Below are 27,306 nucleotides of genomic sequence, written 5' to 3'. Positions count from 1 at the left end.
GCATGCTGTGCTGATCTGCAACTTCTACACTTATAGATTCTGTCCAGAATATCTAGCTGGGGTCCCCCCAGGCCCAGGGTTTGGGTTATTGGGATAGTGATTGGTGGGTAAATAGTTATTTGTTAATGCCGTTCTCTTGAGAGGCAGGCAAAGGTGTAAGTGTGCTGCTCTATGACTGCTACTGATATAAACTCTTCAATTTCAGATGAATCAAAGTCAAAGTAATTAGGCTTTAATTGTTTTTGATTGTATGCCAATACATTTGATTGGGCCATTTTATATGTGATTCAATATTGTTTTTATTATTAATGCTTCCTATTCCTTTCCAAGTTTTGTTACTTATATTCTTTTCTATATTTCAAAATGCGTAACTTGGCTTGTTTTATATATATTGATATTTGAAAAATAAATATTTACTGGTAACTCATAAAAAATAATTTTAATAGATTCCAGGGAAACCTGAGTTTCTAAAACAGGCTGAGGAGAAGACAAACTATATTCCCAAACTTTCATTTTATATTTTAGGTCAGTGTACAGCCTTCACTTTAAAAACCTGGTTTTAGGACCTTTCTAAACTGAACACTCAGAAATTCATTCTCTCCTCTGATATTTTGGGGAAATGAACTCATGAGGACCTCATACATAAACGAATTAAATATTTGTATTTTACAGATGTAAAGTCTAGACAGCTGAAGGTTCCAATAGAATCCCACAGGTATTTAATCTATTATGTAGGTTGAATTTTCAAGTCTTTATTTCTCATACATTCTAAGACCTCAGTTTAATAAAAAATAATTACCTTCATATAGCTTATAAGTATATATATATATATTTATGATCAATATAAACACAGTATCTCCCATCAGTTAAATATATGTTTTTATAAAGTTGCTTTACCAAAAAGAACAGATAAACAAAATAAAAATGTTTCTGTATTCACCTATATAATTTTACATGAAAATTTTTAGTGCGTACATAACAACAAGCTTGCAAGTATTCCAGTGAAGACCATAATGAACTTGACAACAACTATTTTAAGTGATATAATATCAATTCTCTTCACAAATATAATGATCTTGAAGATCATATCAGAAGAAAACATGAACAATCCATAAACAGACGGGTATTAAGCTACATATTCTAAATAAGCATCAAGGTAAGGATATTTAATACAATTACCTAAAAAACATTGTTAGGTAAAGAAGAAAATCTATACCCAACAGTCTTAAAGGGTGCAGCAAAACCTGTGGAGGTGTGGAATTGATAGAAAAGAACATCTACAAGACAAAGCAAACAGGGAAACCTATCTCAGCTCCAAAGATAGAAAGAAGTATAACGTAATCACTGGAGAAAACCAGTAGCTATAACCAAAAAATTCAAGAGTTGGTTCTTCAAAACGATCCACAAAATTGCAATTATTTAGTTCTACTCACTAGGGAAAAAAATTCATAAATAACTGAAATAATAAAGTAAATCACTACTATTATCTTTTAGCTATCCAAAGGACAGTTAGAACGGCTACATTCTGATAGACTCAGCTGAATGAAATTTATATAAATGTGAAAATTCACCAAAATTTAAAACCTAACTAGGAATAAAAACTAGGAACTTTGACCATAGCTTCTGGGACAGGATCCCTTTTGTGCGTACATCTACAGGCAGAGTCAGAACTAAGCTTCAGACCTCTGATAACTTTCTCCACCAGAAGAGGCTTGGCCTCCATGGAGGGCTCTGACAATGTGACCAGATGAGAATACCATCTTGTATCCCAGGTCCATCAGAAACCAGTTTGCACAGGAGAGCTCATGGGTGACAGAAGCAACAGAACTTCTAGAACAGGGTGATTTTAGGGCCATCATCTTTAGTCGGGAGGGAGAGCTGAGCTTCAGACCTCTGCACCTTCCCTACAAGAGGAGAGCTTGCCTGCAGAGAGTAATCTGACCACTGAGGCTCAGGAGAGAGTTGGATGCCCAGGAGTTCTTACAGAAGCTAACAGAATCACAGGAAGACCAAGTTCCAGCCAGAGACAGCTATGACAACTAATACCAGAGATTACCAGATGGCAAAAGGCAAATGTAAGAATCTTACTAGCAGAAACCAAGACCACTCAGCATCATGAGAACCCAGCATTACCAACACAACAAGTCCTGGATACCCCAAAACACCTGAAAAGCAAGATTCAGGTATGAAATTATATCTCATGATGCTGGTAGAGGATTTTAAGAAGGACATTAATAACTCACTTAAAGAAATAAAGAGAACATGGCTAAATAGGTAGAAGGCCTTAAAGAAGAAAAACAAAAATCCCTTAAATAATTACAGGAAAACACAACCAAACAGGTAGTGGAATTGAACAAAACCATCCATCATCTAAAAAGGGAAGTAGAAAAAATAAAGAAAACCCAAAGGGAAACAACTCTGAAGATAGAAACCCTAGAAAAGAAATCAGGAACCATAGATGTGAGCATCAGCAACAGAATACAAGAGATGGAAGAGAGAATCACAGGTACAGATGATTCCATAGAGAACATGGGCACAACAATCAATGAAAATGCAAAATGCAAGAAGATCCTAAATCAAAATATCCAGGAAATCCAGGACACAATGAGAACAGCAAACCTGTGGATAATAGGAGTAGATGAGAATGAAGATTTTTCAACTTAAAGGGACAGTAAATATCTTCAACAAAATTATAGAAGAAAACTTCCCTAACTTTAAGAAAGAGATGCCCATGAATATACAAGAAACCTACAGAACTCCAAATGGACTGGACCAGAAAAAAAATTCTCCCAACACATATTAATCACAACAACAAATGTAGTAAATAAAGATAGGATGTTAAAAGCAGTTAGGCAAAAATTTCAAGTAACAAAGAAAGGCAGACATATTGGAATTACACCAGAATTCTCACCACAGTCTATGAAATCCAGAAGATATTGGACAAATGTTATACAGACCTTAAGAGAACACAAATGCCAGTCCAGGTCACTATATCCAACAAAACTCTCAATTACCATAGATGGAGAAAACAAAGTATTCCATGACAAAACCAAATTCATAAAATATCTTTCCAGGAAACCAGCCCTTCAAAGGATAATAAAGGGAAAACTCCAACACAAGGATGGAAATTGCACCTTAGAAAGAAAAAGAAAGTAATCCCTCAACAAACCTAAGAGAAGACAGCAGCAAGGACAGAATCCCAAGTGGAACAACAAAATAACAGGAAGCAACAATTTTCCTTAATATCTCTTAATATCAATGGACTCAATTCCCCCAATTAAAAAACAAAACAAAACAAAACCAAAAACATAGACTAACACACTGGCTACAGAAACAGGACCCAACATTTTGCTGCTTACAGGATACCCACCTCAGGACAAAGACAGACAACCTCAATGGTCCGAAGAAACAAGCTAGAGTAGGCATTCTAATATTGGATAAAATTGACTTCCAACCCAAAATTATCAAAAAGACATGGAGGGGTACTTCATACTCATCAATGGTAAAAAAAACTTCCAAGATGAACTCTCAATTCTGAATGTCTATGCTCCAAATGCAATGGCAACCATGTTCATTAAAGAAACTTTAGTAAAGCTCAAAGCAAACATTGCACCTCACACAATAATAGTGGGAGACTTCAATATCACACTCTCATCAATGAACAGATCCTGGACACACTGAAATTAACAGAAGTTATGAAACAAATGGATTTAACAGATATCTACAAAACTTTTTGTTGTTGTTTTTTTTGTTTGCTTGTTTGTTTGTTTTGTTTTATCTTGGTTTGGTTTGGTTTTTGAAACAGGGTTTCTCTGTATAGCCCTGGCTGTCCTGAAACTCACTTTGTAGACCAGGTTGTACTTGAAATCAGAAATCAGCCTGCCTCTGCCTCCTGAGTGCTGGGATTAAAGGAGTGCGCCACCACACCCAACTCTTTACAGAACCTTTTATCCTAAAACAAAAGGATATACTTTCTTCTCAGCACCTTATGGAACCTTTTCCAAAATTGACCATATAATTGGTCACAAAACACACCTCAACAGATACAAAAATATTGAAATTATCCCACACATCCTATCAGATCACCATGGACTAAGGCTCATTTTCAATAACAACATAAATAATAGATAGTCAACATTTATGTGGAAGCTGAACAAAACTCTACTCAATGATAACTTGGTCAAGAAAGAAATTAAGAAAGAGATTAAAGACATTTTAGAGTTTAATGAAAATGAAGTGACAACACACCCAAATTTATGGCACATAATGAAATTAGTCCTAAGAGGAAAACTCATAGCCCTGAGTGCCTCCAAAAGAGAGAGCATACACTAGCAGATTGACAGCACACCTACAAGTCCTAGAAGTAAAGGAAGCAAATTCACCCAAGAGGAGTAAATGTAAGGAAATAATCGAACTCAGGGCTAAAATCAACCAAGTGGAAACAAAAAGAACTATTCAAAGAATCAACCAAACCAAGAGCTGATTCTTTGAGAAAATCAACAAATCCCCATGAAAATTCCAACTCAAATCTTCATTGAGTTAGAAAGGGTAATTTGTAAATTCATCTGAAATAACAAAAAAACTTAGGATAGCAAAACCTATTCTCCAGAATAAAAGAACCTGTAGTGGAATCACCATTTCTTACCTTGTACTACAGAGCAATTTTGATAAAAGCTGCATGGTACTGGTAGAGTGACAAACAGGGAGATCAATGGAATAGAATTGAAGATCCAGAAAGGAACCCATACACCTATGGTCACTTGATCTTTATCAAAGGTGATAAAAGCATTCAGTGGAAAAAAGATAGCATTTTCAACAAATGGTGATTGCACAACTGGCAGTTATAATGTAAAAGAATATGAATTGACCCATTCTTATCTCCTTGCACAAAGCTCAAGTCTAAGTGGANCAAGGAAGTCCACATAAAACCAGAGACACTGAAACTTACAGAGGAGAAAGTGGGGATAAGCCTCGAAGATATGGGCACAGGGGAAAATTTTCTGAACAGAAGAGCAATGACATATACAGTAATATAGAGAATCAACAAATGGGAACTCATAAAATTGCAAAGCTTCTGTAAGGCAAAAGATACTATCAATAAGACAAAAAGGCCACCAACAGATTGGGAAAGGATCTTTACCTATCCTAAATAAGATAGGGGACTAATAACTAATATATATAAAGAACTCAAGAAAATGGACTTCAGAAAATCAAAAACTCTATTAAAAAATGGGGTACAGAGCTAAACAAAGAATTCTCAACTGAGATATACCGAATGGCTGAGAAGCGTCTGAAAGAATGTTCAAAATCATTAATCATCAGGAAAATGCAAATCAAAACAACCCTGAGATTCAACCTCACTCCAGTCAGAATGGCTAAGATCAAAAATTCAGGGGACAGCAGATACTGGTGAGGATGTGGAGAAAGAGGAACACTCCTCCATTGTTGGTGAGATTGCAAGCATGTACAACCACTCTGGAAATCAGTCTGGTGGTTCCTCAGAAAATTGGATATAGTATAACCAGAAGATCCAGTAATAACTCTCCTGGGCATATACCCAGAAATGTTCCAACTTGTAATAAGGACATATCGTCCACTATGTTCAGAGCAGCCTTATTTATAATAGCCAGAAGCTGGAAGGACCCCCAGATGTCCCTCAATAGAGGAATGGATACAGAAAATGTTGTACATATATACAATGGAATAATACTCAGCAATTAAAAACAGTGAATTTATGAAATTCTTAAGCAAAAAGATGGATCTGGAGGATATCATCCTGAGTGAGGTAAGCTAGTCACAAAAGAACACACATGATATGCACTCACTAATAAGTGGATATTAACACAGAAATTTAGACTACCCAATATGCAATTCACAAAACACATGAAACTCAAGAAGAAGGAAGACCAGCGTATGGATACTTTGCTCCTTCTTAGAATGGAGAACAAAATACCCATAGAAGGAGTTACAGAGACAAAGTTCAGAGCTGCTACTGAAGAAAGGACCATACAGAGACTGCCCCACCCTGGGATCCATCCCATATAAAACCACCAAACCCAGACACTATTGCATTTGCTAGAAAGTGTTTGCTGACCCTGATATAGCTGTCTTCTGCGAGGCTATGCCAGTGCCTGGCAAATAGAGAAGTGGATGCTCACTGTCATCTATTGGATGGATCACAGGGCCCCAATTCAGGAGCTAGAGAAAGTACCCAAGGTGCTGAAGGTGTCTGCAACCCTATAGGAGGAACAATAATATGAACTAAGCAGTATCCACAGAGTTGGTGTCTCTAGCTGCATATGTAGTAAAGGATGGCCTTGTCGGCTATCACTGAGTAGAGAGGCCCTTGGTCTTGTGAAGATTGTATTCCCCAGTATAGGGAAATGCCAAGGCCAGAAATCAAGAGTGGGAGGGTTGGGGAGTAGGGTGCAGGGAGGGTATAGAGGACTTTAGCGATAGCATTTGATACGTAAATAAAGAAAATATCTAATAAAATAGAGAAAAATATAATGTCAGTGTTTGGATGATTTAAAAAAAGCAACATCTGGAAACCCATTTCTGTTATGGAACTTTTACTTGTTTTGGCACTTTGTGTCTTTGTGTGTGTGTGTGTGTGTGTGTGTGTGTGTGTGTGTGTGTGTGTGTGTGTGTGTGTGTGCCGTTAGAGTTTCAGAGTTCTCAAGTAATTGCTTTTCTTGCTGAGTTGAGAACATTTCATTGTAATTGGTGAATTATGATGTAAGTGCTTGCTTCTTCTGTGCTAGCTTCCTGTATTGTCTTCATCTTATTGACTTAGAACTTTCTGTTATGCAATCCTAATAATGTTCTTGAAAAAGGGCTGGTAAATACTTTCTTAGAATTTTTTTCCTGGGTATTACAAATTACCATTGATAAGAATCAAATCATAATCATCCACCAAACCCAGATACTAATGCACATGCCAGCAAGATTCTGCTGAAGGGACCCTGATATAGCGGCCTCTTGTGAGGCTATNCCAGTGCCTGGCAAACACAGAAGTGGATGCTCACAGTCAGCTATTGGATGGAACACAGGGNCCCCAATGGAGGAGCTAGAGAAAGTACCCAAGGAGCTGAAGGGGGATGCAACCCTGTAGGTGGAACAATATGAACTAACCAGTACTCCCTTAGCTCGTGTCTCTAGCTGCATATGTAGCAGAAGATGGCCTAATCGGCCATCATTGGGAAGAGAGGACCCTTGGTCTTGCACAGGGGAAGACCAGGGCCAAGAAGTGGGAGTGTGTGGGTAGGGGAGCAGAGGCAGGGGGAGGGTATGGGGAACTTTCGGGATAGCATTTGAAATGTAAATAAAGAAAAAAAGAAATTATTATGCAAAACAAAATCTGTCAGATAAAAAAATGTTTTATATGTATATGTATATGTATATGTATATATGTGTGTGTGTGTGTCTGTGTGTGTTTATATGTACATACACATATGTATATATGTAGTATAAAATGCACATGCTTTGTTTATACTTTCAAATACAGCAAATTGCTTAATTCTGTTGTTAACAGAAACAAACTACTTCTTAATTCATTCTTCTTTATCTAATGTTTTGATGCTTTTGTTTTTCAATTTTAACTTATTAAATAGGTTCTTTGTGTTACATTGAAATAGGTATGGGGGACTTTGCTATATTGTCTGTTACGTATATATTATATTTAATTCGTTACATATTTTTTATTCTCTTTCCATACACATTTAAACCAGAAAGGTTCAAACAAGAATGTATTTTCATAGTACTTTCTGTGCATATTTTTACTTTATTATTTTTCCACAAGCTTGTATGTCACTCATGATAATATAATGTTTTGCATCAAATTCCTGTAGAGTGGAAAATAATTCACTTGTTGGACTGGTGGCACACACTTTAATCCCAGCACTTGGGAGGCAGAGGCAGGTGAATTTCTGAGTTCAAGGACAACCTGGTCTAAAAGTGAGTTCCAGAACAGCCAGGGCTATACAGAGAAACCCTGTCTCAAAAATAAGTAAATAAAAAAAAAAGTTTCCAAAGAATTCACTTGTTAATTTAAATAAGCATAAGCAAAATGGTATTCTCTATAGCTAATGGATATGAGCATTATATGAGAATGCTTTTGTTTTAATTTTTTCCTGGTGGGAATTAATCTATAGGAATACAATAGACTCTCATTAACTACACTCAGTACTTTGTGTGGTAGATTGTTGAATTTTCTCCTTTGATTTAAATTTTGTATTTTTTAATAAATTCTTTGAGTGCTTCATACAACATATTTTGATCCTATGAATACATCCTAACTCTTCTAAAAATGCTTTCTGCCTTCCATACCTACTAAACTTAGTGTCCTTTTTAGTTTAAAATCTTTCAAGGCCAATTTTGGTGGCTCAAGTATTCTTGGATGTGTGTGATCCTATACTGGAGCATTATCAACTGACCAGGGGCTACATTTTTATAGAAAATTCCCTCTCATTATCTCAGCAGCTAACATTTATAAGATAACAGTCTCCAGGGTTTGGGGTAAGATTGTGGGCCAAACTCTGCTATCAATGCAAGTATTTACTTGGGCTTTTTATTGCCCAAATTTTGTGCATACTGTCTCAATTTCTATGATTTCACATGTGCATATGCTTTGCTGTGCCCTGAAGACAGTGGTTTCCTAGAATTATCTACCTTATCTATCTCTTACACTCAGTCCTTCTTCCACAATGGTACCTAAGCTGCAAGAAATAGTAAACATGCTGGCAAACATGCTGCTTTCAGGGCAAACCATTTTGTAGTCTTTTGTTTTCGACAGCTTGGAGAGTTATAGAGTTTTGTATGAGGCTTGACAGATGTGTTAATCTGGGTATAACAATAAATCATCAGGAATTGCCTTAACAGTATATCTATTTAGCAGCATAATAGTAGAAAGTTCTCCCATATGGCCTACTGTGAACTGTCTAGTCATAGGTTCTTAGAGTAACAATGGAAACAATACATGTTTCATCCTGTGGAGTGACACTTAAATACATCCACAAAACAGTTGTTATCCTTTCAATAACATCATTCCTACAATACTTGAAGAGCATTCCAGCCCGTTTGAATTCAGCTGCCTTGGATTTATATATATGTAAGATAATTTTGTATTTATCCTCTTGTGCCTTACTCACTTTGTTCTATACAATCTCCACACCAGATTAATCTATGTTACTCCCAAATAACACTTCTTTTTGAAGGCTAACAATGTTCTATTATGTTCTATTGTATCTACAGAACACAATTTCTTTAGCCATTTATCAGCGGTTGTTTCAAAATTTTGGCCACTGTGAATAATGATGCAGTTAGCAGTAGAGTTCATAAATAAATCTCAGTGCTATTGATTTCATTTCTTTGCAATGTGAACCAAACAAAACACTGTAGAATCTCATTATTACTCCATTAAATTTTGAGGAATTTATAGACTGTAAGGCTTTACAATATATGGATATATTAATTTACATTCATACAATGTATAAGCACATGCATTATATGTATGTTATAGCACAATGTGTAATAATGAATAAAATGGAAGCAAGTTTTTCAGAGTGATCCTGATTATCTTTCACAGAGCCCTTGTACAGATGATTTTGGAAGCACCTGTGCATGAAGTGCTATGGAGTATTTCTGAGAACATTGATTCACATTTTATTATCTAGAATGCAATCAATAACCTATGTCTGAAAGAATTTAACCCATGATGTCATTTTGCAGCCAAGAAGAAATGGAAAGGGGTCATATGGAGTATTTAAAAGTATTGATAATAATAGTAATAATCTAGTTTATTCTTTTTAATTATTGAGATTAATTTAATTACAACATTTAGCCATTCCTTCTCTTCCTTCCAAACCTTCTCATAATCCTCTACTTGATCTCGGTCAAATCCATAGACTCCTGTTAAATGAATTGTTATCACATTCGCATATGTATGCATGTCTATGCATGTGTATATGCATAGACATTCATATTACTAAATTTAACCTGTTCAGTTTACATAATGTTACATTTAAGTATATTTTCAAGGATGACCATTATGTATAGAATAACTAATAACTATGTCCAGAGAAGATTATGTCTCTCAGTTTCAGCAATCCTTACGCCCTATAGTTCTTTGTATATGTAAAATTGAGGCTTAATGTGCTTTCCTACTTCCACTTTTGTGTGTCTATTTTTGTTGTCTTTGTTTAGTGCATGATTAGTCAATCATGTTGATGAGACTTTATGGGTATAAATCTAGACACTACTAGAAGACACATTATTACAGAAAACACCTTGATCATCTATCTCTCACAATCCCCCTGTCTTCTCATGTTCAATGAGTGTGGGATTGCATTGTACATACAGCCATGGAGATTGGGCTTCACAGTTCTCTAGTTCGATAGGTTGAGGTTTTCTTTATGGGCTTTGTCCTTTTCCAGTAAAAGAGTTTACCTAGTAATGATCAAAGATTAAGTACCTGCTTTGTAACCTTTACATATTAAGATTATGTATCCATTCATTTTATAAATATAAGAGAATCACCATTCTATATTTCATTTCATGTAAAGAGTAAAAATAAAAGAGAAGCATAACATCCTGTTATCTTAGCATTTGTTCCTGGAGCACTCCATTTTTGATTGCTATAATTTCCAAGAATTTGGAGAAAATTTAATCTTTTTTGCCTTCAAATTGATATTACTGAGTGCTAGGTGTATCTCTTTCCACCTACACTAATGGGAAACATGCTCAACCTTGGTAGCCTCATATCAATAGAGGAGATTGTGTATTAGAGGAATGACTCTGAGATTCAGAGCTTAGAACAAAGAAGTCACTTGGGTGGCTCACAAATGCTTGTGACTTCAGCTCAAAGAATTGATGACCACAATGTTTTGTACTGGTGTGTATATACATACAAGTGTGCATACTAACACAGACAAACAGATACACATAAACATAAATAAAATAAATTTTAAGCCAGGCAGTTGTGGCACACACCTTTAATCCCAGCACTTGGGAGGCAGGGGCAAGTAGATTTCTGAGTTTGAGTCCAGCTTGGTCTACAGAATGAGTTCCAGGACATTCAGGGCTAAACAGAGAAACCCTGTCTTGAAAAACCAAAAAAGAAAAATGAGAAAAAAAAGAAAAATAAATACATTTTAAAAATGAAAGGTTATAGAGCATATGAAAGAGATAAAGGAGAACATACTTAGAATGTATTATTGTGCTTAGTAGAAAACAATATTTACAATGCATTGGAAACATCTGATGATGCTAAAGTTGACAGGAATATCTTTCCAAATCATTTTGAGTGTAAGTCACTGTATCAATAGTGGACCTAATGATATAGTGTAGTTTGAATTTCCCAATCATATGTGTCTAATCATTATTAATTTGTAACTGTAAAAGAAAAACCACTTACTACAAAATATACATAACTACTGACTTGTACTGGAGCATTTAAATGTGTGAAATTTATAAAAGAGCTATTTATTATTTATTTATTTATTTATTTATTTATTTATTTACATTTCAAATGCTATCCCGAAAGTTCCCTATATCCCCCTCTGCCCCTGCTCCCCTACCAACCCACTTCCACTTCTTGGCCCTGGCCTTCCCCTGTGCTGGGTCATATAAAGTTTGCAAGACAAAGGGGCTTCTCTTCCCAATGATGGTCAATTAGGCCATCTTCTGCTACATATGCAGCTAGAGACAGGAGCTCAGGGAGTACTGCTTAGTTCATATTGTTGTTCCACCTACAGGATTGCATCCCCCTTCAGCTCCTTGGATATTTTCACTAGCTACTCCATTGGGGGCCACGTGTTCCATCCAATAGCTGACTGTGAGCATCCACTTCTGTGTTTGCCAGGCACTGGCATAGCCTCACAAGAGCTCACTATATAAGGGCCCCTTCAGCAGAATCTTGCTGGCATGTTCATTAGTATCTGGGTTTGGTGGCTGATGATGGGATGGATCCCTGGATGTTGAAGTCTTTGAATAGTCCATCTTTTCATCTTANCTCTAAATTTAGTCTCTGTATCTATATCCTTTCATGNGTATTTTNTTCCTTATTCTAAGGAGGAATGAAGTATCCACATGATGGTCATCCTTCTTGGTTTTCTTGTGTTTCTTGTGGACGTTGTACATCGTGGTGCGCACTAGGCTCCGCACCACGATGTACAACGTCCACAAGCAGAATAAGGAGGAATGAAGTCTCCACATGATGATGGTCATCCTTCTTGGTTTTCCTGTGTTTTGCAAAATGTATCTTGGGTATTCTAAGTTTCTGGGCTAATATCTGCTTATCAGTGAGTGCATATCTAGTGACTTCTTTTGTGATTGGGTTACCTCACTAAGGATGATATCCTCCAGATACATCCATTTGCCTAAGCCTTTCATAAATTCATTGTTTTTAATAGCTGATTAGCACTCCATTGTGTAAATGTACCACATTTTCTGTATCCATTACTCTGTTGAGGGACATCTGGGCATTTTTTCCAGCTTCTGGCTATCATAAATAAGGCTGCTATGAACATAGTGGAGCATGTGTCCTTATTACCAGTTGGAACATCTTCTGGGTATATGACCAGAAGAGGTATTGCTGGATCCTCTGGTAGTACTATGTCCAATTTTCTGAGGAATAGACAGACTGATTTCCAAAGTCGTTGTACAAGCTTGCAATCCCACCAGTAATGGAGGAGTGTTCCTCTTTCTCCACATCCTCGCTAGTGGCCTCTTGTGAGGTTATGCCCAATCCTGGCAAATACAGAAGTGGATGCTCACAGTCAGCTATTGGATGGAACACAGGGCTCCCAATGGAGGAGCTAGAGAAAGTACCCAAGGAGTTGTAGGGGTCTGCAACCCTATAGGTTGAACAACCATATGAACCAACCAGTACCCCCCAGAGCTCGTGTCTCTAGCTGCATATATAGCAGAAGATGGCCTATTCAGCCATTATTGGGAAGAGAGGCCCCTTGGTTTTGCAAACTTTATATTCCCCAGTACAGGGGAATGCAGGGCCAGGAAGTGGGAGTGGGTGGTATGGGAACAGGGGTGAGGGGAGTGTATAGGGAACTTTCAGGATAGCATTTGAAATGTAAATTGACAAATATCTAATTAAAAAAATATTTTGTGATAAAAAGAGTTCTAGATTATTGTAAGATAAAACATGAGACCCTATATCAAAGTAAAATAAAATAAGTGAAATAAAATGAGGTAAAATAAAGTATGGAAATGTTTTTTGTTTGTCTGTTTGTTTTATTTTTGTATACTTTTAAGTTTTAATCCTGGTGTCAGTGTTAACTGGTGCTACCACTATTTAATCAGTGTGGAGGTTTCTCAAAACTAAAGTACAATCATATAGCATAGTTTTAATGCTTCTGGCCCTTTATCCAAAGGACTTTCTGCCCTAGGGCAGATGTATCTGTACATTTGTGTTCCCTGCTGCTCTATTCAAACCTAGGAAATGGAAGCAATTTATTGAGTCTATTCATCAACCGATTGATGAAAACCGAAAATGAAGTATATATGAGCATAAATATTTTCCAAATGATATTAAATAATAGTATAAATTATGCAGGTAAATAGATTGATCTAAAAATTCTTAACCTGTATGAGTTAAGCCAGACCCCAGAAGTCAAACTCCATATATTCTCTTATGTAGATCTTAGATTTTCATTTTTAGAGTATGAATTTTAGTTCAACTAAGCATATGAGGAGACTAGGAAGCAAGGGAATTGTCAAGAAAGAAGTTGGGGTGGGTCTGTTTCAACATTATAATAAAAAATGAGGCATAAAATTAGAAGAAAGAAAATTAGAAAATTAGAAAATTATTTAAATGAGGTAGGGTGGAAAAGAGGAGGTGGCATAAAAAAGGCAAACCCAAATTAAGAATGTTCTAAAATGTCATACAGGAACCTACTACTTTAGCCAGGGGTAGTCATGCATATTTTAATCTCAGGATTCTGGTGGAAGAAACAGGTAGATCTGCAGGAGTTTGAGGACAAAGAAAGTCTAAGTCTTATTTTTTTTTTAAAGAAAAGCAAGATAAAAATGAGAAGGAAGCAGAGAAAGACAGCAGGGATAAGGAGGAAGTGATGAAGACTGGGGAAGAGAAGAAGTGAAAGGAAGACAGGGAAGAGGACAAGGTTACAGCAGCCACAACAGTGATCGTTGATCAAAGTCCAGAAAGTAATTCAACATTTAGATGACTGACCCCAAATATGGCAATAGTTTCATTCTCTCTGGGACCCAGAAATATTATGATAGAAGAGACGGAAGAAAAGAAGAAGATAGAGGACCACGAGGGATACTGTGATGCACTGTTTTCTGGAAAGCATGTGGCCATTGCTATTGTGAAAACACATAGCTGTGGCCAATTCTAAGGAAAATAAGGGAAATGAGGAAGGGAGGAACACTAGCTAGGAAGAATGCAAGGGGTCTGTGAGAGTGAGAGAGAGAGAATCAAGATATTTAAATAGGTATAAAACTATAAAAAGTAAAATTATATAATAGAAGTGCAAGACTTATATATTATATTTTATTACTTATAATGATCATTCTATGTTGACTTTATAACTTAATTGTAATTAGTAAAAAGAATAATTTCAAATGCACAAGTTAATATTTTGTGTTTGTGAAGACCTAAGTAATCAAGTATATGCCAATATACAAGCCATTGCAGCACACCTAATTCCTCTTGTCAGTATTTACCAAGAAGAACAATTATTTTTTTTATTAAAATGTCTACTTTTCAGGATTTCATTTCAACATAAGCAGTGGATATATAAATTTGGGTTTGTTTTTTTGGTTTTGGGTTTTTTTTTTTTTCTTTTTTCTTTTGGTTTTTAGAGGCAAGATTTCTCAGTATAGCCCTGGCTGTCCTGGAACTCACTCTGTAGACCAGGCTGGCCTTGAACTCAGAAATCCTACTGCCTCTGCCTCCCAAGTGCTAGGATTAAAGCCATGTGCCACCACTTCCCGGCATAAATTTGGTTTTAACTAACGGAATATGTAGAAATTTGCCTGTGAGCTTTTAATTGGTATTAATCTGTTACCTGGTTGTGCAGTGAACAATTTTATTGGCTTGTTATTATATTTATTCATAGTGAACATTTAGGTTGTTTTCAAGTGTGTGGCACTACATCTATTTCACTCATTATTTACTCATTATTTGACACTAATCTGACCAGACTTCTGTTCTCCACTTGTCATTTCCCCTACACCCTTTTTCTTAAATAGACACTGTCTCATGTATTGCACATTGACTTTGAGTTATTTATGTATCCAAGGGCTTCTGTTCTTCCTGTCTTTATCCACAAGTTTTAGGATTACAGACATGTGCCACCAGGCCTGATTTTGGGTAGGGGTAACTATAAAACATAGGTATTTTAGTGCCAGGCTAAATACTTTGTCAACTGAGCTACATCTCTAGTTTATTCCAATAAGTTTTCATCAACTCTTTGTTTTCCCTAGAACTCCTTTGGTTCCTCTGATTGTCTCAATTTTTTTTCTTTTATTGGATATTTTATTTATGTACATTTCGAATGTTATCACCTTTCCCCATTTCCCCTCTGAAAACTCCCTTTCTCATCCCTTCTCTCTCTGCTTCTATGAACATTATTTGTTGAACATTATTTTTTTTAATTATTATTTTCTTTATTTACATTTCAAATGCTATCCCGAAAGTTTCCCATACCCCTCCCCCCACCTCTGTTCCCCTACCCACCCACTCCTACTACTTGGCCCAGGCCTTGCCTTGTGCTAGGTCATATAGAGTTTGGAAGACCAAGGAGCCTCTATTCCCACTGATGGCCGATTAGGTCATCTTCTGCTACATATGCAGCTAGAACCACAAACCCAGGGGGTACTGGTTAGTTCCTGTTGTTGTTCCACCTACAGGGTTGCAGCCCCCTTCAGGTACTTGGGTACTTTCTCTAGTTCCTCCATTGGGGACCCTGTGTTCCATCCAGTAGCTGGCTGTGAGCATCCATTTCGGTGTTTACCAGGCACTGGCATAGCCTCACAAGAGGCCGCAATATCAGGGTCCCTTCAGCAGTATCTTGCTGGCATGAGCATTAGTATCTAGGTTTGGTGGCTGATGATGGGATGGACTCCCGAATGGGGTACTCTCTGGATAGTCCATCCTTTCATCTTAGCTCTAAATTTTGTCTCTGTACCTATAACCTTTCATGAGAGTTATGTTCCTTATTCTAAGGAGGAATGAAGTATCCACAAATGGTCATCCTTCTTGATTTTCTTCTGTTTTCCATAATGTGTCTTGGATATTCCAAGTTTCTGGGCTAATATCCGCTTATCAATGTACTCACTGAACATTATTTCTATGTCAACAAGATCCCATCTTTGTAGAGAGCTTCAATGTAAACATGTCTTAAGCTTTGTTATATTCATGGGGTTGAGTGAACTATTATCTGAAAATATTGTTTCCACAATTGTGTTGTGCTTACATATGACTAAAGAAAACTGATCTGGGTCAGACTCTAGAATTCATGGTCCAGCCCCAGGACCAAAATCGTCTGATCCAAGTTTCATTCCACCTTACCCTGCGCATTCTTCTCTACCTGAGGAAAAACCTGCAGGTATTCTCCCATATGCTTCAAATTTAAAAACAAGATTAGCTGTTATAATTGATATATTTATAATAACAGCTATCATGTGAGCTTAAAAATAATAGAATATTATTCTCTCTACAACACAGAGACATATATTAGCCTTTTATTAATGACAGCCCATGTGCCTAAGACACAGTAAGGAGTGGTATAAGAGAAGTTCTGAGAGGAAGGGTGGAATAGACAAATAGGAAATTCTAATCCTACTTGTGACTAGAACAGTAGTTTATTTGTTTTCAAGGAATATATATATACATAATTGCCTTCATATATTGAAGTAGAAAAAACTGTGAAATAAGGGAAAAATAAAGACAATAGTGGGTATTATAACATTGCTGAAAGAAAGTGAAAATAGAGTGCTAGAAATGAAAAAGGTAAAAAGTAAGGACTTACTTTTATTTAAAAAACAATAAAAAAAACAAAAAAAACAGAAATAAAAAATTCAAGTAAGATTAATGATTCACTAATGTAGGAAATGAATATAAATCCTATCAGGCATAATCTTAGATAGTTGTGTGCATCTAGAAGCATAGTAGCACAATAACTAAAATTAAATCCAATAAAAGTAATTTTCATGTGAAAATGATGTCAGCGCTAAAAGTTAGAACTTAATGTCTATTAGTTAAATAGGAATAATGATATTCGGTGGTTGAGACACTTCAGTGTGTATGGATATTTGCTAATAAACCTCATATCCTGAGATGGAATCCAGATATGTCCATTGATGAAACATAAATCTAACATCCCAAATTCTTCTTTTACATACACATCATACAATGCTGTGAGTGCAGGCACCCACGTATGAAGAGAAATTAAATACAAGATACATAGTAATAAAAGTTTTATAGAATAATGATTTAAAAGGAAGTCCCATGTCACTAGATTTGGAGCTGTGTGGCAGTCATTGGGATTCCAGCACTGAAACCGCCTATCAAACACTAGGCAGAGGGATGTGGTAAAGAAAGTCAGGGAAAAACCAGAAAAAAAATTACTTTAATTTATACACATTAATGTTGTTGTGAAAGATACTTCTTTGTGTCTAGTATCCAGTCTTTGTCCTGGGGAAATATAAGGCATCCAGGTTTTTTTTTTTTTTTTTTTTTTTTTACAAATTTTCACTCTGTTTCTGTTTCAAATGTACAGGAAGCTTTTTCTATGCATTTGTTTAACTGCAACACCTGTGACACTAAGAAACTTCTGGCATGTTACATCTTAAATGATAAGAATGCCACTTATTTGAGATTTGACAATTTGTGATTTCTGGTTATGATTCAGATCCTAGTTGCTTTCAATTTTCTGATTTTTTGTGTAAAAGAGAAACATGAGCTGAAGCCAGAAAATGCATTTTATATAATCCAATTGATTTTAAACTCTGCCATTTGCTAGACAGCAGGAATGCCCTAACAGCACAGCTATCACATTCCCTAATTTGTTTTATGAAACTTCATGCTGCAAGCAATTTTTCACCTAAAATGCAAATAGTGCGCTCACATATTGAAATGAGAGATGGAAGCAGCCTTGAAGATAATCATGGCACATGTTCAGACAGAACTGTAAACAGGGACTTACAAAATTTTAAGTTGATCCTGAATTTGACCTTAGACAAAAAGAGAAAAATGAGCCACTATGTGCTACACTTGTAATAAATGAAATAGCTAATCAACAAACAATAAATTTGTTCTTAAAATGTCAGTTTTCACAGGTCCATGTTATGCTACAAGGCTGATAGCCATCAACATTAAGGTCATTATCAAACAGTAAAAAGGAATTTAATATTCTACTATCATAAAATGTGTTACTATTAAAAATGAAGTTCCTTGATATTTTTATGTAAAGTAATAAAATAATTACAACTTTTTGTTAGTCTAACCGTATAAGACCTGGAAAATTTGGAAACATACAAAAGAGATAAGGAAATGTTTTAAATCTGTGATTAATTCTACAGAAACAATTCATAGAAAATGGATATGTCATTGCTCTCATTCAGTGCACAGTGTGAGAGAAGCTTGAAATACTTAAGATGTTTAACTGTGGAAGTCAAAGTAGTCAAGTGGATTTGAAAAAATGGTCTTGAAAAGGGACAATGCTCTGTTCAAAACCCGACTTTGTCAGGAATTACAGTCAGAAGAAGATATTAGCCTGACTTCTGTCTGTTATATAATGAAATTCATCTTCAATGTTATTGATATGATAAACAGACAGTGTTTTACTAATGTCCACAGTCTAGTAAAAGTGGCAGTTGCATTAATTAACTTGGGAAATTTATTGAATCTATATAATGTCTGAGTTATAGGGACACTGTTCTTATTGGATTGAACCATTGTTAGACTCATATTTGATCTCCAAAGACTGTTTATTGAAACCAATGTTGAGGCATTTGGGGCACTGATATGGATAGGAAAAGCCCCACCCATAAGAATAGGATTGGCATCCTTAGAAGAGGATGCAAAGGCAGAAGTTACTACTTTTAAGAAAAAAAGGATCACAACATTAAATCTGATGTTTTGATTTGGGGTTTACCAACCTACAAGCCTGTAAGAAATAAGGTTTTACTTTCATTTATGCTGAGTTCCAGCCTCAGCATGAGCAGGTTCCTGAGAAAGGTGGGAATGAGTGACATGGTAATGTAATAATGACTCAGAGTCAGTAGCAGATGCAAGCTGTCAGTTTAAGTGCTCTCTCTTTACCCAAGAACTCTCATAATTCTTCCTTCCCTTCTTTCTTCCTTCTTCCTTCCCATTATTTTGCCTTCCCCTTTCTCATTCTTTTGACTTCTCTCAACCCAAGTACCAGAAGCCAATCTTTTATTTTCTAAAACTACACCATCAAGGATTTTATCATTGTTAATTTCTTTTTTTTTTAGAAATTCTTAAACTACATAAATGCTATGAATCTTGAATCATTAGTTATAACCTCTGCTTCCTAAAAACAGGACATAAACAAACATGAAAGCACATTTCCTAAAAGTTGTACAGCATGTTCTCCCTGGATAGCTGAGCACAGCTCTACTGGTCACCTTGTAGAGCAGACAGCAGTCTTTGGTAACAATTTTCATGTAAGAACAACAAGGTGACAGACTACTAAGTTTAAAATGATTTCTTGCAAACTTTTTAAATTTATGCAAGTAACACAACTAGCTCTCACTTTAGGCATTGTCATTTCCAATTCTGGAAGTAACTAGAAAAATGAAATACTAACTTTTTGTATGCTTCTGCATGACCTTTTAATTCACCAATCTCTGTTTCATCATCCTAGCAATTCCATGGCCTCACGTACTCTCCTTCAAATAACATTTATTTCTAAATAACATATAAGTCTTTCTCCCATAAAATAAACCCATCTATAACTTACTTATATTTTATAGATTCCCTTAATTTTTCTATCCATGCCTTTTCTTCTGGAGACCATTTTAACTCTCTATCCCTGATGTCCCTAAATTCACCCTGGCAAATTAATGCAGCAGTCATTGGACAGAAGGGTACATATATGTCCTCATGATTCCAAATTCATGGCCAAGTCTGACAATGAATTATTCCTACAAAGGACCATGTAGACTTTTATGGCCTCTGTGGTTATGTTGTCTAAATCCTTTCCCATTGCCCTAAAGTCCAATTGGAACATTTGTTCCTCATCCCCAACAGCCACATTGTCACCTCCATTCTTCATTCCCAAGACCTTCATCTAATTTGTTTATTATGGAGTGATTAACTCTGAGTAACCAGGGAAGTATACTCCCCAGAAAAAGAGATTGAAAGTAAAATAGAGGTGATGGCCCATCAGTTTCAGGGTGATACTAAATAAACATCATGAAGATCATGGGGATCAACTGCCTGGTGATGCCCCAGGCACAGGAACTGTGCCACACTTCCACTTATGGAGCCCTGCCAGATATTTATAATGTGCATAATCCATGGTATTTTGTTATGTTAATGAACAGGTGGAGATAATAATTCTGGACCTATATGGGTATTCAAAGTTAGAACAGTCATGCTCATGTACAGACTACTAAACACATGGCAAATGTGGTCTCCTCTAGAAATGGTGAGCACAGGTGAGAAGATTTAGACAGAAGGTGGTTCATAGACATTCTCACCTATGCACATATTTGCAGAAGTTTACTAATGCCAGAAGAATAGTGAAAAACAGACTCCATAATACTGAAAATCTCTTGAACTTCTAAATATCTGTTGATGATTTTATTGATGGTTTTCTCCATAGCTGCTTCCTTCATACCAATTCACCAAGCCTTTCCTCAATGTGTACATAATATGAGACAGGGTTAAGAGGGTGGGGTGGTATGAAAATCAGCAACATTAGGAAAAACATCTAGAAATTTGTGAAAAAAGTGTGTGTGTATGTTTGTGTGTGTGTGTGTGTGTGTGTGTGTGTGTGTGTGTGTGATTTAATCCAGCCTTAAGTATTAACAATTATATTGCTATATTGATGCGTGAAGATAGGCATGTTGGGAACAGAGCAATTTGAGTGATATGACCTAAATTGTCTGCTGACCTAAACTGTTAAAAGTCATTAGAGACTTCTTTTGTGATTGGGTTTCCTCACTAAGGAGATGACCTAATCGGCCATCACTGGGAAGAGAGTCCCTTTGGTCTTGCAAACTTTATATGACCCAGCACAAGGGAAAGCCTGGGCCAAGTAGTAGGAGTGGGTGGGTAGGGGAGCATGGGCAGGGGGGCATATAGGGACCTTTCGGGATAGCATTTGAAATGTAAATAAAGAAAATAATAATAATAATAATAATAATAATAATAATAATAATAATAATAATAATAATAATAAAGTCATTAGAACTGTGTGCTGCCTGTATATAGATTATTCGATACACCAAATAAAAAAAAAAAGAAAAGTCATTGTAGATTGATAAAACACAAACTGTACACAACACCAATTTACTTTATTCTGAGAACATTTGTAAAGGAGATCTAACTGATATAGGTAAATTGTCTTATAGGTTTAGGATGCTGGTTAACATAAATTCACTATACATTTCAAATTTCGGAGTATTTTAACCTAATGTTCACACACACACACACACACACACACACACACACACACACACACACACAGTAGCAATCATAATAATATACATACTAGTAATGATAATAATATCTTTTTAGTGTTTTCATAAAACTCGTTTATAGGGAATGTGGGAATGTGCTATGAGACTGGTATAAGAACTGGTAAGGTTCAGTGAGCTCAAACCTTGGGAATCTCAGATACTTGAGAACAGCAGGAGTAGAGCCAATTTCTTCCTGTCTCTATACCTGCTCTGGAACATGTGAGGAGGATACCCAACTGAGAGGACCACAGGCACTCAGTCATGTAGCATAACACCTGAAGTTTTCTCCATTATAGCGAGGTATCTAGATAGTTTTGAACGTTTAGCCAATGAGCTTCCTTCCCAGGACATTCTCATATCTTTTCCCTGAGAGTTTTATAATCCGCAATTCATCTTGAAAAGAATGTTTTATGTGCCAACATCCAACCCCAATAAAGCCAGATGAACAAGTAAGGATCGTCTCAGAGAGCTGCTTCATTAGAGATCACAATGTGGAAGGCCTTCCCCTAGAGCACTATGCCTATGACTCCTAAAGAAGGCTTTTCTCTTCTCTCCCCCCTCCCAATCATCTTGGCTTGTGTGCAATCCCATTCTTGACATCCTCTTCAGGTATTACACCAGTGGCCTGATGGTAGACCTGTGTTGGGGCCATTTGGGCCTTTACTCTGACTTCTCCATGCCATTGGCCTCCAGACACTTCCACCCACCCAACTCCTAGGAGAGAGGCAGAACACAGTACAACACTCAGTATGTTTCTAAATTCATAGTAACTGAATTCCACACAGTTGACTTTTCTAGAAACTGTGTTTCATGAGTTTAGAAATGAGAGAGATGCACTTAATAAGGTAAGCTGATTTTGTGTCAGCATGGACAACAAGTGTTACTATAGGATCAGTTTGTGATTGACATTTATAAGTAATTCTTTATATTTGAAGATGGGGCATGGATGAATATATTAATGGTTTTCACTTGACTTTACATTACTTCATTTCTGAAAGTATATAATATGGAGGATACAAGCAAGGATGAAGACAACATAGGTGAAGCTTTTTGAGAAAGTAGAAAGACTTAAGCATATGTGTTACTCATGCAACCAAGAGACTTCAATTATAATGATGTTATAAGTGTAGAATTTTTTAGCCTCCTCTATCTATCTATCTATCTATCTATCTATCTATCTATCTATCTATCTATCTATCTATATATGTATATATATATATAGAGAGAGAGATATTTCTTTATTTACATTTCAAATGCTATCCCCATAGAGTTTTTAACTAGTTTTCTTGAAGCAACATCTACTTTTGTCTCCAATACAATGAGGAGCAATAAATACTTTGTATATAAAACATATATTCTACATATTGTATTAATCATGAAATCTTCATGAATACAAGTCTAAATATCTCTACATGTTTTGTGCCTGTGATATCTTTTTTCATAGTTCAATCTTTATCCACCTCCACCTAGTCTGCCCTCTGACTATTCCACATCCCATACCTCCTCCCTGCCATTTCCAAGAGGATGTCCGTACCACCCCACCCCCACACCACTAGACTTCCACACTCCCTGAAGTCTCAAGTCTCTTGAGGGTTGGGCACATCTTCTCTCCCTGAGTCAAGACCTGGCAGTCCTCTGCTGTATGTGTTAGGGGATCATATCAGCTGGTGTATGCTGTACTTACAGCTTTCTGACTTGCACATACTCACATTTACTTGCTCATAGTGCTCCTCTGATTTTCTTCTCAGTCTTAAAACTATGGTGTGCTTGCAACTATGCTTCTTTACAAATTCCAAGTTATATTTTAATATTTGTAAATATGTTTTCTATAGCTATCAGTTCATTGAAGGCAGTTTTGTTTTAATTATGAATATATTTACAGGTTGGAATGTGTAGATTCACTTGATACCAGAAGAGGGAGGAAGTATATTAGAATTGGAGTTACAAGATGTGGGTTGTGAGCTGCCATCTGAGTGCTAGCAACCCAGGTCCTTTGTGTGAAGAGTGAGCAATCTAAACGACTGAGCCATTGCTCCAGGTCTGCAGGAAATTTTATTTTTATCTCATCTTTTTAAGATTATTGATAGCAGACAAAAGACATTTATTTGTCAAGTGAATTCAAATTTAAACCACTAGCTACTAGTGAGTGAATGAATGATTTAATGTCTGAGTGAGTGGAAAGACAAGCTGTTTCCTTGCTCTTAGAGGACTGATGCCATAGGAATGAACTTCCTACTCCAGAAATGGTTTCACTTATACAGAAACTTAGGGATCTTTGAAAGCTCTATTTTTTTTTTCTTAATCTGGTTTAAAACCCCTTCATACAAAAATAGATTCCAAGATATTCCAGGTCATTGACTCTAACATATGTTTGTCTATGAGTGACAACGCAGTAATCGGACACTCACCAAGAACAGCATCAGAGTAGTTTTAGTCGAATATAAAATTTAAATTGTTTCTATATTTTCTTTTAACAAATTGTATAAAGTAATTGATTTCATTTAGGTTTTTCTATCATTTGATGTACATGTGTGTGTGTGTGTGTGTGTGCATATGTGTGTGTGATATACATGTGTATGTATTCATATGTGTGGACATGTACTTGCAGGTGCATATGTGTGAGCATGTCTGTATGTGTGTGTGAATGCTTTTGGATAAATGAATGAAATGTCATGTATTTCTTTCAGCTTATGTTCATGATATTTAAAATAGGTTTCTCTAAATGCTCCTGTGGCTCATTTCCTAAGCTATTCTGTCTGGTCTGTAAGTCCCAGAAATCAGCCTCCCCAGACAAATGGATAAAAATGTGTGATGCCAAGGCCAGCTATAGCATGGGCTGCAAGGATTCAAGTACAAATCTTCATTCTGTCCAGTATGCAATGCCAACTAAGCTAGCCATCTCCATTTCCCCACAGTACATCCATATTTCGTAAACACAGCATATATTTTGACCACACTGACTTTCTTTGTGACTCTATTCTAACTCTATTCTAACTCTCCCTTTCCTTTCCATACTGCCAAAATTCTTTCTTTTACTTTCATACCCATGTATGTAACTCATATTACATATTAAAACAGGTTTATTTTCCTTAGCTTGACGATCTCCATTTCCATCTTCTGTCTTAGAAATTACCTAATTTTGTTTCTACATTATGAGTAAGAAAAATATCACATGCAAACATCCATACATTGGTGATCAACTAAGCTCATGTCATAGGTTGGCTAATATAAATGACATAGTAGTAACCATATATAGTCAAGAATTTAAATAATAAACTGACTTTATTTGTTGGGCTATATTTCAAAAGAGAGAATAGCTGGTTTATATAGCAGTTGTACTTTTAATTTTGGAGTAGCTATTCATATTTACTTGAATATTTACTGGACTAATTTACATTTCACCAAAATATTTTTCTTTATTCCCTACATATGTCTCACAACTGCTGCTTTGTTTTTGTTCATTTGTTTGTTTGTTTGTTTGTTTGTTTCTTTTTTTTTGGTTTGTTGTGACAGGGTTTCTCTGTATAGCCTTGGCTGTCCTGGAATTCACTTTGTAGACCAGGCTGGCCTTGAACTCAGAAATCTGCCTGCCTCTGCCTCCGAAGTGCTGGGATTAAAGGCATGTGCCACCACACCCAGCTCATTTGTTTATTTAAATGATAATCACTTTGATTTTTATAATCTAAGCTTTTATTGTTTCTGCCTCATACATGTATATAATAAATTTTAAACACTTTCCCAATCCCCTTTAAATCCCCTCCTGACATCACTGAATTCTTTCTTTTCAACAGTCACTCTTAAACTATGTTTTTGTTTTTTGTTTAACCAACTAAATTTAATTAGAATTTCTTGCCAGAGTATGTGTATGAGGTGATTTCCTAGAGCAAAAACAGTCCATCATTGGGTATACCACTGAGAAAGTGACAACCCATCCTCCTGTAAGTTTTACCTGACAAGAGTTCCTTAGGGAGGGTTGGAAATTCATGTGTCCCTGCCCCCTCTTAAGGAAATATCAATGTGCCAAAATTTCCTTCCCCTGGAGCCAACCTCAAGTCTAATCAGAATGCAATTGACTACACTAAAACACTCATGATTTAAAGGGCACATCTTAATGGGAAAGGCACTATCATAGAATCTTAACTGACAAGAAATTTTCATGGCTCTAGATTCACAACTGAGCTATTTTATACCATCTTCTGACACTATGGATACTAGCCAATAGGGTAAAAGCTTTTGGTCCATTTTTTTGTATTTTGTGATCAAAGTACACAATTTCTTCAGTAATGGAGTGTTACCATTATGCCTATGATTTGTTGGTCAAAGAGATACCAGAATATTCCAAAATAATATAGGCTATAATCATTACTTTTGGTTACCTACCAGAAATATGTGGCAAGCATTTTTATTTGTCCATCCCATATACAACCACCAAACCCAGACATTATTGCATATGCCAGAAAGATTTTGCTGACAAGACCATGACATAGCTCTCTCTAGTGAGTCTATGCCAATGCCTGGCAAATACAGAAGTGGATGCTCACAGTCATATTGGATGGAACATGGGGACCCTAATGAAGGAGCTAGAGAAAGTACCCAAGGAGCTAAAGGGGTCTGCAACCTTATAGGAGGAACAATGATATGAACTAACCAGTACCCTCCAGAGCTGTGTCTCTAGTTGCATATGTAGCAGAGGATGGCCTAGCCGGCCATCAATGGAAGGAGAGGCCCTTGACATTGTGAAGTTCACATGCCCCATTATAGGGGAATGCATTCCAGGGTCAGGAAGCTTGAGTGGGTGGGTGGGTAGCAGGGCATGGGGAGAATATAGGTGGCTTTGGGATAGTGAAATGTAAATGAATAAAACATCTAATAAAACATATTTAAAAAAAGAAATGACATAGCATTTCGGTCAAATTTGATTTTCATTTTTCTTTATCTAAAGATATTAAAAATATTAATGTGTTTTGGAGGAATTGAACTTATCCACTCAATAGCACTGTCTGCAGTTATTTGTCCATTCATTGACTAGATAAACTCTGCTTCTTTATTAAATCAAATTTGTGTGTATGTATGTAAATATATGTGTATATGCATACTTATGTGACTATAGAGATATGTACCTGTATAGACAAATAGATATGTAGATGTATATGTAGAGATAGCTAGATATATATGCATATGTATATATATATATAAATGAAAGACTTATAAATAAATAGATGATAATATACATAAGGATATATAGATATATACATAAATAAATAGATACAAAGATATGTAAGGCTAGATAGATACATAGATAGATAGATAGATACATAGGTAGATACATAGATAGATATATAGATACATAGTTACGTAGATACAAAGATGATATATATCCATATAGACATATAGATATACAATATATAGATATTTATAGATATATAGATATGTAGATGAATATATATATATATATATATGTATCCATATATAGATAGAGATATGTAGATATATAAATGATATATAGAGATATACAAACATAGAGATGATATATAAGTATAGAGATTTTTAGACATATGGATATATATCTATATAGAAATACAGATATGTCTATAGATGATATATATATAT

This window comes from Mus pahari, chromosome 5 (genome assembly GCF_900095145.1).
Source record: "Mus pahari chromosome 5, PAHARI_EIJ_v1.1, whole genome shotgun sequence".
In the NCBI taxonomy this organism is placed as follows: domain Eukaryota; kingdom Metazoa; phylum Chordata; class Mammalia; order Rodentia; family Muridae; genus Mus; species Mus pahari.
Note: the sequence above shows the minus strand (reverse complement) of the source record.